This window comes from Mus musculus, chromosome 5 (genome assembly GCF_000001635.26).
Source record: "Mus musculus strain C57BL/6J chromosome 5, GRCm38.p6 C57BL/6J".
In the NCBI taxonomy this organism is placed as follows: Eukaryota; Metazoa; Chordata; class Mammalia; order Rodentia; family Muridae; genus Mus; species Mus musculus.
Window position 1 is genome coordinate 42,498,482 of NC_000071.6, and position 13,845 is coordinate 42,512,326.

Below are 13,845 nucleotides of genomic sequence, written 5' to 3' on the forward strand. Positions count from 1 at the left end.
AGTGTCTGTTGGTGTCATCCTATTTTGGTTCACATTTAGACAGACATGTTGGTAAGAAATTATCCATATGGCTTCTGACCGTACCAGGATACACAGTCTCTTAATAATATCCCTGATTCCTTGGATTTCCCAATATGCTCTCTCCCATTTCAGAACATTCCCTTAGGTACTAGAGTGTTCTGAAGGCATATCCACTGGGACTGACCTTCACAAACTCTGAATTTTGATTGATCATGGTTTTCTTTCTTTCTTTCTTTCTTTCTTTCTTTCTTTTTCTTTTTCTTTTTCTTTTTCTTTTTCTTTTTCTTTTTCTTTTTCTTTTCCTTTTCCTTTTTCTTTTTCTTTTTCTTTTCTTTTCTTTTCTTTTCTTTTTTCTTTTTTTTAACACAATGGATTGCCTTTATTTTGGTATGCATCCACATTTCAACACTTAGTGTTCCTGAACAGAGTGGGGAGTGTGGCAGTGATCCAGGAGGCCAGGCCCACGGATCTGCAGATGATCTGCAAACATGGGGACACAGAGCTCCTCCCGGTCACTGCAGAAGGTCTGAGAAGCAACACTGAAACCTGAGTCTACAGAGTCAGGGCCTCCTGTTCCAGCTGTTAGGCTCCACATCAGACCCGATGGGTGGCCAGGGTGACTCGAGAGCCCTGTTCAAAGCTCTTCAATGTGTAAAAGCAAAGCAATTATGGGAAAAGGAACCAACTCAGAACCGTGTGCACTGAGGACTCTCCACATGGCCTTTCTCTAGGCATCTTTTCACCAAGAACCCTGAGCACTGGCCGGTCTGAGTGGCCCTGTGACTGCTCTGTTTACCTCTAGACCTGAGCTCAAAGCTTGAGGGCTGATGGTGGCAGCAGGGTTGAGGACCCGGCTCTCCCTTCCCAGGCTGGTGGCAGGTGAGTGTGGTCCGGAGCTAAAGGTGGGGGACACGGGAAGCCCTGAATTCCTTACCCGCGGCCAATTTCAGAGGGAGAGGAGGATTACAATCTAAGCTTTGGCCAAGGGTGGGAGTGGAGGAGTGGGGACCATGGCTTGGATGGGGCATCACTTAAGACTTAAGAAAGCAGGGGTGCAGCCAAAGCGCCCCAAGCCCAGCAGTAGTCAGTCCCACAACTGCTACCTGGGCGGGGCGGGCAAAGGCAGACCCAGGCCAAGGGCCAGCAGCAGGTGATTGTGTGACGTGTTTGTTCACAGTTGCATTAGCTGTGCCCACTGCTCCCACAGGGAACCGATTTCAACACCTTCTTGATCTCAGAAGTTCAACCAGGCAGACAGCAGTTACACTCGATAGTTGATGTTATACAGCACAATTTAGGTATTTCAAATGGACAAGAAGTTATTATCAGAACAGTGTCTCAGTATGAAGGCTGAGTGGAGCTGAGTGGAGCTTCCTCTCGGGTACTTTGAGGTCTACAGATGTATCTAGAAAATACACTACTGTGGAAAATGAAGGCTTGGGTTGGATGGGGAAGGGAGGCCTGGGCCTTGGTGACTAACTGCTGTAACACTGTTTTTCTGGCAGCTGTGGCAGCTTCATGTTCTCTTCTGACATCATCAGGAGCCGCAGTTCCTGCAGGATGACTTTGATGCTGTGGGAGTTCTGCCACTTTGCCAGCACTGCTGTGGCTCTTGGATCCACCACTCCATTCAAACTGCTCATATTGACTCTTGTTATGAATCTTACAGACGGGGGTGCCTCTGGGTACTTAGGCCCACACTCTATCTTAAGGCTGTATATTCGGTTTTCATAGATTGTTCATGGAGACCCAATTATCATGCCTGTCCATCTTGTAAGGGTGTCATGTCCTCGTTGTCCTCCAGACCCCAGCTAACTGTGCCGTCGCCTCCTCCTTTCTGTCCTTCTTCCAGCTCTTCCAACAGTCGGAACTTTCGAGGGACTTTTACTCCCGAGCCTGTGGTGGCTGCCATCTTGCGTCACTGTCACCCCGTGATTGTGGTTTTCTATAATGGTATCTATTACTATAAAGACTTTTCTTGATGACAGGTAAAGGATATACTTATCTGTGGATATAATGAGAAATGTTTATAGGTTGTTATTAGAGATTATGCTAGTTTAGTAAAGTGAAGTAATTTTAAAGATGTCAGTTCTAGACCATGTTTTCCTAGTCTCAGTGAAGAATATTTCTAAACTTCATGTCTGCTCCATTAAGCTCTGTGTATATAACCTGCGTACTCCTACAGTGAACAACCTGACCCAGCTCTCCCTTTTCCTGTTGCCTGCCACTTGAGATCAAGGTTTTTATTCCAAGGAATCTTTTGTGTATCTAATGAGATTAAAAGATTCTGTTTATTCATGTGGTGGAGTATAATTCATGTTTGTGCATGTTGAAAAATTCTTCCATCTTTGGGTTGAAGATTCATAGGAATAAGGTAGAGAGAAACATTGGAGAAGTCTAAATGTATGAAGGACATGTAAGGAGATGGAATGAGTGAGATTGGGAACTTAGACAGGGGTTTAGCTTTGATAATCCACACATAGCACCAAATGTTATGGAGATTTATATTTATTTGTTTGTTTGTTTGTCTTCAAAAATCTATGTAAAGATATTAGAAAAAGAAATTATCATCTAGAGCTTTGAGCTCATGACCTTGTCAATCTGGACAACAGCCACTGTGCCTTTGGAGAATAGGGCTCATTGCTGTGCAATTAAGCCATTGCACTTTGCCTTCCTTTAAAAACTTTAGCAATGTGAGAAAAAAAAAAAAAACAGAAGAGCATCATATCCATAGCAGAACCAGTGTTGAAGCCTGAACCCAGTTGCCATGACTACGTAACAACATAAATATTCTCTTCAGCTCTAAACAAGCTGGAGTCTGGTTGTGGTACTTATTTTGTCCAGTGTTGACTAGAGACATTTGGAAGAAACTGGTGTGGGCCTCAGTTCATCCAGGTACCACTGACAAAAAGAAAATAGCACTTTCACATAGCACATTTTAATAGTAAGTTTGTAAGAAGAGTACAAATAAGTAACTCCACTGAAAACTATATACAGTAAGCTATATGCACTGAAGACTATATACAGAAACATTGGTGATTACAGTAAAATGTTACCTCATAAAACTTGGTAAAAAATAATCAAGAAATGCATTCCGTTGCAGACAACAAATATGGGAAGTGCATGGGAGAATAAAAATGAACCTTGATTAAATCTCCAGAATAAAACTCCGTAATTTCAGTTGTCTTTCCACATATACCTCAATTTTTAAATGTTATTTTCCTCTTCGGGATCAGTTAGTAACAGAGTAGTCTTTGAAGAGCGAAGGAGGAAGATCCATTAATCTCAGGCTTACACTTATTATTTCTAGCTCCAGTCCAGTACTGGAAAAGGAAAAATTTTAAAGTTGTCCCATTCTTTCTGCCATGTTTTAATTAAAACAAGGAAAAGTGCAAAAATGAAAAAGAAAGAAAGAAAGAAAGATATCACAAAGAAAAGGACTCATTTCTTAGACATTTAGCTACAGTAGAGACATTTAAACTTGGGGTGTTCTGAACTTATTTTCATTGTTTTTAATGAAGTGCCTGTGTCTGTGTGTTGGTATGTATGCATGAGGACAGATGTTGATGGAGCGCAGCGCCTGTGTTGTTAGCTGATATGTAACTGGGGTGCTTACCTCTGGATGCGAGCTGGAGCACATTCATTATTAGTGAGTTTTGACTACAACTTGTTATGGAGATTTCATTGCTAATGTGACAGAGACATCCACAACTTTCATTTCTGCTCTGATACTATGAACAGGCAAGTACCATCACCAAAGTCGGAGCTCTCTCTCATCCTATGCTTAGTCTTTTCGGTCGCTGTAGCAAGATGATTTGACACCAATCAGGCCGATTCTGGTTTTCTATAGAACAGATGCATGTTTGGTGCTGGGGTTTCCAAACTTTATTTTAATATTCTCTCTTGAAGGTGACTCCTTGTCAAGAAATACTGCTTGATTTAAGCCAAAACCACACCACAATCAAGATGAGAAGCTAGAAGTGCAAATCGTAACTCTCCAGAGCTCTAAGCACGGGGCTTCTGAGGATTTTCTACAGTTCACAGAAAGCCAGTGATGGGATTTCTCTGTGGCAACAGCCTCTTTCATTATTGGGGGATTTGCATTAATGACACGACTGCCCAGCTGTTGAGGAATAGTACACTCTCCCATGTTCCTTTTCAGTGCCCTTGGGCCAACTCTAGAACTAAGCCCCTCGCTCCCAAGGTACCACAATGCACACGCTCTATCACTCCCAACACCGCACTGTTGCTTGGCAACAGCAATCCTGTTTTCCCTTGTAAGATGGGAAAAAGACAAATGGATAACCAGGAAAACCTCCAGCCTTGTAATTCCTCATACCATTTGTAGAAAGGCAAAATGTGAGTCTCAGCCTCAATGCTATCTCACAGTTGCAGCCTGGAGATATTTTGGTTACATGAAAGGACTTTTAGTGTCAGTCACAGTTAACATCAGGGGCCATATAAGTTCCCAAAGCTTCAATGGTTCAGAGAGTAAATCTGTATTTAGTAACCTGGTTACAGTGCTGAAAACTAGGAATATTAATAGCAAATACTCTGAGAGTTAAGGTACAGGAATGTTGCTGTAGGTAAATCCGTCAATCACTTGTTCAATATCCATTGAGGACTGTTTAGGAGTAGTAATAGCTACCATTTAGTAAATACTTTCTAGGTGTGAAACTTCATGCTTAATGTTCATATATGTCACCATGTTTAATGGTCATGAGACTCTTGTGAGACAGGACCCTTATTTGTACCTTAGAGGTAAGAAAATTGCTGCTCAAACACGTTGAATAAATGGTTCATTTTTATACCAAGTGTCAGTTTTGAACCTTGGGCTGTTTGACTGAGTCTCTTAACCTGCTAAATCATCTTTCTTCTCTACCTGAAGTTCACATATCCCTTGTTGGGCTCTTAGTCATTTCACACATCCCAGTTACTCTTCGGATTCTCATGATTTAGGAGAATAGCCCAAGGCTGGCCAGTAAGGGCTGCCTGCTTGATTAATTCTAATCATATCCATTAACTTCTTTGTATATTGTATTAAGTCTTAGATACAAATATTGGCTCCAAAAAAAAAAAAAAACCAAATATTGGCTCCAATACTAACAGGCTTGTGGTAACACTGTTGAATCCAGTTGTTTTCATAATTATCAATCTGTAGTGATTATGATCTATATTTGCATCTGTCAAGAAGAAATGAAGGTTTTGTTTGTTTGTTTGTTTGTTTGGGGGGGTGTTGGGGGGTCCTTTCCTTTTGCAAGGCGGCGTGTTAGTGTGTCACAAGAATATGTCTGCAAGATATATGAGAATCCTGTCTCAGAGGCATAGACTTTATCAATGTCAACCCTGCAGGTAATAGGAGCTTCATGCTCACATGAGTTTTCCTTACCCCACCCACTGTTCAGGAAGTGTCTGTGTTTTCACTGGGGCTACATCACATCTAAGGATATGAAGAAGAACTCCCAATACTTGCATCAAAAGTGAATGTTTATTACACTATTCAGGGAAAAATGCTTTCTCTGCTTAGAAGGGAGACACTAATTCTACCTTCTTAGGCAAATTGCAAAACAAAAAAATTGAAAAATAAATCAGAAGAATGTTTGCTTCAAAACGTGTAGGAATCCATGCAAGATACATGGAAATTATTTTAGAGTATTTAAAAGGAGTATTATGAAAAAAATTTCCCTGTGCTCTATCTGCCATAGAGGTAATAACTGATTCATGTTTCATGGGTGAGTGGGTAAAATAATACACGAATGGAAGCTGATGCTAAGATGCTAAGAGTGGACTTAAAGACATAAAAATAGGAAAAAGATTTATATGAGAGCCAAAATGAAATTGATTCATATTTAGCTCCACAGTAATTAGCAGTAGGGTCTTATAGATGGGATATAGTACTTATGACTCTTGTTTTATCTGTAAAATGGAAGCATAATATATTTATTCAGAGGTATAGTGTTATTGAATGAGATGCTCTGTGAATTACATGTATACACGTGCATATAATAAATATTACATATACATATATCTACATAATATTACAGTACAATAAAATATAAGACATGAATACACAATAATTTATGCAAACAAATTAGTGAATGCATGCACGTTTTATGGAGCTTAGATTATAAAACAGCTTTTAGATGCTACAAACAATGGGAAAGAAGGACTCCATCGCCCAGGAGATGCTTCTGTTTCTCGTTACTATTATTTTTATAAACTTTTTACTGGTGTACCTAATTCCTACTTCTCTTTCTTTCTCTAGACCAGTGGCTCTCAACCTTCCTAATGCTGAGACCCTTTAATACAGTTCCTCACATTGTTACCTCTAACCATGACTATTTTGTTGCTACATCACAACTGCAATTTTGATACTGTTATGAGTTGTAATATAAATATCTGATATCCAGGGTATTTTATATGTACCCTCTGTGAAAGGCTCACTATTTCTATTTCATTCTAGGTCCAGGTACCTAGGGAAAGGTGGCACTTGGTTCCTCAAGGAAGACTATTTTCATCAGAGATGACTCTACTGTGGGCTGGGGATGCAAACTGCAGGGAGTGATTTACTCATAGGAAGTTGTTTTAGTAGCATGCTCTATGAGAAAGAGAAGCTTTAAGAATCCTGGAAAACATATGGAAGGCAGAAGCCCTAGTGTTATGAATATATATATATATTGGTGGTGACTTTTAGTATTTGTAACCAGAGACCTGAGTAGCATGTATTATTAAGAAAAGGAAAATTGAGATATGCAGGATGTGTCAGAAAGATGAGATTGGTTGTGGAGTGTTATAGCCAGGAGGAGAGTAGCTTCCTTTCCTAATAGGAAATGAACTATAAAGCGAATAAAACTCTGCAGCTAGGAATATGTTCTTATTCACTGTTATAGTAGAACTCTGTTATGTTCTAAGTCAGCGTGAAGAGCAGAAAGTAGATGAGAAGTAGGTCTCAGATGGGTAGGGGAGAGAAAGCTATGGGAACTAAGGTGGGGGGTGCAAACAAGATCTAGGTCCTACAGATGGCTGAGGAGCATGTCCCATCCTCACAGAGAAGCAAGAAGAAAGCATTGAGATGCATAGGAAGAAAAATCCATAATCACAAAAGACTGGGGCATTATAGAGGAGGGCAGACCCAGGTAAATAGAAGACAGGAACAGCATTTAGGAGTCACTGTAAAAGAGAAGAATTGATATGCTGTGATAACATGGAAATCAATGTTGTAAGGGAATAGTTTCAGTGGAACAGCCTAGAATGGTGGTCTAACAGATTATGGCACGTGAAGAAAAAGCAGTCATCTATGAGAAAAGCATGATACATTACCATGCTCACTTCACAACCAAGAGTGTTTCACATCACAGGTGCATGCTTCAGAGGTCCAGCCATGTTCAAAGCATTATAAAACAAATACACAAACTTATATGCACATTCATCTGAAATTCAATTGCTGTCCAATAGCTTAAGAAAGAAATGCATCTTAAATACACCATTTTATTAATTCTTTGAAAGTTTTATGTATGCATACAGTGTATCTTGATCACATGCAACACACTCCTTCTTGTTCTTCTCCCCATTCTCCTACTGCTCTCAACTTTATACCCAGTTTGTCTTTCTATTACCTTTATAGTCTACTGAGTTCAATTTGTGTTTTCCATATGTTCATGGCCATGGGGCCATCACTGGGTTGTTATCAACCTACCAGAGACTTTTCTTTCCACCAGAAAATGGATTTCTCTGTTGGGGTAACATGATTTTTATGAAAATACACTGGGGTGAAGAATGGGATAGAAGCTATAAGCACAGCTATGCCATTTAATAGCGTTTCCATTTTTTTAAATTAGGTATTTATTTCATTTACATTTCCGATGTTATCCAAAAAGTCCCCCCCCACGCTCCCCCCCCACTCCCACTTCTTGGCCCTGGCATTCCCCTGTACTGAGGCAGATAAATTTTGCACGACCAATGGGCCTCTCTTTCCACTGATGGCCGACTAGGCCACCTTCTGATACATATGCCACTAGAGACACGAGCTCTGGGGAGTACTGGGTAGTTCATATTGTTGTTCCACCTATAGGGTTGCAGATCCCTTTAGCTCCTTGGCTACTTTCTCTAGCTCCTCCATTGGGGGCCCTGTAATCCACCCAATAGCTGACTGTGAGCATCTCTGAGTTTGGTATTTACTTTTTATTTTTTCAGAAAAATAAAACAGAAAAACAAAATAACTAGACTGCAGATTCATGTAGAGACAAGCTTTGGACTGTAACCGATTTCTTATTTTTTATTTGTATAAGCCGGGGAAAGACATCCCAAGAGCTTATTTTTATTTGCCTTTTTAACCAAGGTGTGAATACCTCCTGTCCTAGTTCATTGCATATATAGAGAATCATCAGGCCTGGGTTAATATTATCACCTATCCATTGTAAATCGATAAATGGAACTTTAGAGCATTGATAATATATTTTATGAAAGAAGAGAAGTTAGTAGTTAATTCTAGAAGAAAGTAAATAGTTAATTCCATACCAGTTAGAAGCCAGATTAGGAACATAGACAGTCTCTTCCGAGAATTCAACTGAAAGCAGTTTGCAGTAGGTAATGGATTTTCAGGGGCTTTCCATATTACTTCCTGTGCCTATTGAATTTCCTGAAACTTCTATCTTATATTCACCAACTACAAAAACAATATAATTTTAACCAATAGCTGTTACAAAATCAATTCAGAGACACTGTGTTGGTAAGAATTTTTAACGGGAGATATCAAGTTAAAAAGAACTTGAATTCTAGTATAGTCTTCCACACTCGAGGGACATGGAGGAAACTGATGATTTCCTGATACAAAGTTCATTTGGCAAGAACAGCTGAACAGTTGTTTGCATCAAGTAGATAGTTAAAGTCAATGTCTTATCTGACAGGGATGAGAACCCATGATTTGCTTTTAAAGGACAATCCTTGAGCTAAATTGTAGTCTGTTCAGGGCAATGGGTAAAACATCCCATTTCATTGAGGTAACCATTTCAAGAGTTTTAAGTGAAGGGATAAAGTGGAATTTCTCTTTAAAATGTTCTCCATCCAGCTTTGATATAAATGCTACCTTCCAGGGAAGTTGCAGGGTTGAAGTTCATCTTTCTTTACTGATTCCTAAACACTTAACCCCAGCTTTCTCCCCTCTTATTATTTTTATTAAAATTCCATCTATGAATATATTAGTTGATACAGTTTTCTATTGTAGCCTTCCCATTTATATAAGACTCTTAAAAAATTGTCATGTTTGCTCTTTAATTTGCATGGTTTTCTCTATTGTGGCATCATCCTTGGTAGAGAAATGACAATGTAACTGCTTATTGGGCCAAGAATAACAAAACATGGGAAGTATTTTGTTATAACCACTATTAGTTTAAAAGTTTGTAAGGATACAGGAATGTCATGAAACCAATAAATCCTAAGCTCCATTCAGCCTCACAAATTTAAAGCCTCCTTTTATTGTTGGCATGGTTCACCTATTGGGTCAGTTGGTTCATTATAGCTAACCTGTGCATTGTTGGGTGTCGAACAATATCTCTGAATTCAGTGTTAGCACTCGCATCTTATTGTGACACTCAAGCAGACTTAGACAAAATTGTACCATGTTGATAACCACTAATCTAATATGATAAATTAAACCAAAAGAAACTACAGTCTTAGCCTATGACAAGGTAAACTGCTTTTGTATACTGAGACCATTTCCCTTCATCTACTTTATGAATAGAATTCCTTAATAGTTTTTTATAATTATTTTAATAATATTTCTTATACCATGAACAAGAAGGAGTTTGTTAGCCCAGAACTTTAATAGAAATACAAAAACTTGGTTTGACAGATACAAAGGGGAGGGCTTTATTATAAACACTATTTAGGGAAGGCAAAATTGTTATGAATGTTGGGGAGCCAGGGAGAGAACAACAACAACAACAACAACAACAACAACAAAAAACAGAATAAAGCAAAGCAAAACAACAAAAATGACAACACAAACAAACAAAGGGCAACAAGAAAAAGACAAAAGAAATCTAGGCTATTCATCAGGACACTAGCAAAAATCATTCTTAATGTGTGTTTGGTAGGCATTGCCATTATTATGCATTATATTGTTACACATGTGGTTTCTTTGATTATCTTCAGTCCTACCATCCAAAAATTTTGACAGTGTTGCCTCCACAGCCATTAAACTAACACATTTTCTAAACCCCTGCTCTTTTGCATTGTTCTCTGTTGTAAGCATTTGATTATCTGGCATTTAGGAATATGCTGAATCTTAAAAGTCAAGATAGGCTATCCAAGTGCACACATGGCCTTTTGGCTTCTAAGGTGGAGGCAGGTTCTGTCTTTCACTAGGGCTGTGCCCTGAAGAATTTGCTAAGAATTAGATAAAAGTATAAATTTCAGAAAGTTGCAAAGCAATATGCTCTAACATAAACTACAGCAATAACCAATGGTACTTAAAGTAGAAACAAGCTATCTGCATATACCCTTTGTCTGTTGAGTGAGTAAACATTAGATGGGTCTAGTTATATTTATCTCTCAAGAGAAGTTTGGCCATTTGGTCTCTTGTGGAAGTAGGAATCCACAAACTAATCTTTAGCCTCCCACTGCCTATGAAACCCTTGACTGCACCAGCAGTAGATACAGGGAGAAGGAAGAACTCTGCCATTCTCTGAAGGCCCATTTCCCCTAGCTCTATTCCTCAATATGCCTTGAGTGGCTCCCAAAACAAGGACAGACACAAGATGCTCCGACTATCAAATTGCAATAGCATTTGCTAGGTTTCCAGAATGCATTGTGTTTCAGCGTGGCAACCCTGTCCTCTGCGTGCTAGTCTGCAGAACAGTCAGCACCCTCACAGATAATTCAAGCTCCAGCAATTTCTCAGCTCAGATGGAACAGTACAGCTTTGCTAGAGTGGAAAACAGATTACAAACTGCAAACTAATTAATTCTACAAATGTTTGCTATACTTAGGAAAAGCCGTTTCCCATCATTTTCTTCATCTCCTTCTAGAATCAAGTTGGCTCTGTTTGAACACTTCCTAGTAAAATCACTCCAATGAATATGCAAACTCGGGAGCACAAAGGAATTGTGCTTTAAGTTTGTGAGCAGGGAGGAGAACTAACTTTTCTAAGCCTCATTTTTCCTTTTTAATACACTCACTGTAGTTTATTCTGGAGGTGCCAAGTTGTGCCAGTGTAGCAAATTACTCCTAAATCTTAATGACAACACAAAGTTGCATCTCTAAACAGATTAAATCTGTCATCTTCTCCCAGTGGAGTTTGTTCTATATAATTTACTGTCACAGGTATGTGCAGGGTATCATAAGGACAGAGAATGGTAATTAAACCACATTGAATAAGGACAAAGAGTCATTCTGGACCATGAAAAACCTGGCATGAGACCTCATGGATGTGGAGAAGTTGGACTTTAAGTGCAATTGTCAATATGAAAAAGTGCATGTGTATGCAGAATGTTAACATTGTGAAGTCAAAGATGCCACAAGACAATAAAGAAAAACAAAACTAGAAAGGATCAAGTTACTAGAAGGGATAGACATTTGGAAGTGTGGGCTTTAAGCTATGTAGGAAGGAAGTTTAAAGAGGCGTATCTCAGAGTATAAAATAGTCAAATTTATTTCTGGAAATGTATAGTTAATATATTAAGACAGGACCTAAGGACAGGGAGACTAGCAAGGACTGAATATCCAGAGTCCAATATAGAGACTGAGAAAAATTAGAAGAATGAAGAGGAAAAAAACAAACAAACAATACCTTTGGAATTACAAGTGACAGAGAAAGTTTGTGATTGACAGGATGAAGGAGGCAAGAAAGTTAGGTTATAAACCTTGTTTCTTTAAACTGATAACGATCAGACTTTCAGAGAATGAGAAAGATAACCTCAACAACTTAAGAACACATGATTCATATTCAGACATCAATAAGATTGAGCAGTTAATTAGGTTAAAAAAATGCTGTCAGATGGGCATGGTGGCACATGCCTTTAATCCCAGCACTTGGGAGGCAGAGGCAGGTGGATTTCTGAGTGTGAGGCCAACCTGGTCTACAGAGTGAGTTCCAGGACAGCCAGGGTGATACAGAGAAACCCCTGTCTCATAAAACAAACAAACAAACAAACAAACAAAAACAAAACAAAACAAATGCTGTCATTCAAAAGAAAAGTCTATATATATTCATATATATATATATATATATATATAGTGACATATATTCACAGGAGTATCATTATGTAAATGACAGACCAAATCCTTAAGGTAAATAACATCAGCCATAGTAATTTAAAGACAAAAGTTTGCAGCCCACACGAGAAGCTCCAATATCCTTTCTTAGGTGCAAAAGAGAAGATGGAGGAAGCCATTAGGTAGGCTGAGAAGGAGCCATCACAAAAAACAAGAGTTTTAATAGTCCTGGATCATCAAAGAATTAGAAAATTTAAATAAAATGATCCAACTGAGGGTGCAAGGTACAGAGCAGTCCAGGAAACTAAAAATGGAAACATATCCATTAGATTTAATCATGAACTTGTCACTTAGAATCTCAGTTTATGTCAATCACTGTGGACCTATTTGTTGAATATTTATTGGATATTTGTTCATTTACGATCTTGCACTGAGCTGAGTACTGCGAATCAGGGTGAATAAAACAGGTGTAGACCGTGGGGAACCTAGACTCTAGTGAATGACAAGGACATAGTAAACAACCCCATGTGTAAGAAAAGCAATTACTTTGCTGATGCATTATGAAGATAGGTTTTATAAAATAAATTAGAAGGGTCAATAGAACATGCTTTAGAGACTTGATCATCAAGGACTCTTTTGAAACCAACTTAAACTAATATGCAGAATACAACCTTAATTCAAGGTAATTTTTGCAGTGAGATGTATGAAAAAAAATGTGAAGGTTCACACTGGTAATTATGTAAGAACAAGGAGGGATAATTGATAAAGCAAGGCCTGAGAGACACAAAGGAGCCCAGCGATTCCTATCAAGAGTTGGATTTGCTTCAGGAAAGAAAACTTCTCTTGAAGAAAGTCTAAAAGGCTGAAAAGAATAGACTGAAAGATATGGTGAGATTGATATTATTGCTCAAGGAGGAACCTAATCTCTTCGGTAAGGACAAGAAAGGTGACATTTAATTAGAAAGCATGTAGAAGGAAAATAATTTGTTTTCTTAATGAATAGCTTCCAAATGCTTACAAACTCATGTAATGTCTTCAGAGGCAAGGTCACATATGCCTGACACTTGGAACTTTGGCAGTGTACTCTCTTATTCCTACATTATGTAATTCAACATTGGACCATGTGACTGGGCATTGGTGAAAGCAAGCTAAATGAACAGACGTTGTACTTATGTTCAGACCCCCAAGGTATCCTATGTGAATTTATAGTTCCTAGAAAGGGCAAGTTCTACATGACAGAGCTCTCAGACATCTGAGACATCATCAAGCAAGATAAAATGAATTATATTTATTGACTTTTATTATGACATAAATGAGACATAAGAATTTTTTTCCTAACTTAAAACACTGGAATTTTAGGGGTGCATTTTTAATGAGTATATGTGATGCCTAATTTTAATTATCAACTTGTTACAAGAGAGAATTATCTGGGAATGGGGTATCAGTGAAGAGCTGTATAGATCAGGTTGGCCTGGGGGCAAAGCTTTGGGTATTATCTCGATTGTCTGAACTGAGGTGAGAAGATCTTCATTTGTAGGCAGCAATGTTTGGATTTGGGCCCTGGACTGTATGAGACATACAACACAGACAGGAACGTGTGCATCCTTTCCC

General features: G+C 38.7%; 1 pseudogene; it reads right to left on the reverse strand.

The window, feature by feature from the left end:
- Gm7181 (predicted gene 7181) lies at positions 384 to 1,947 on the reverse strand (annotated as a pseudogene).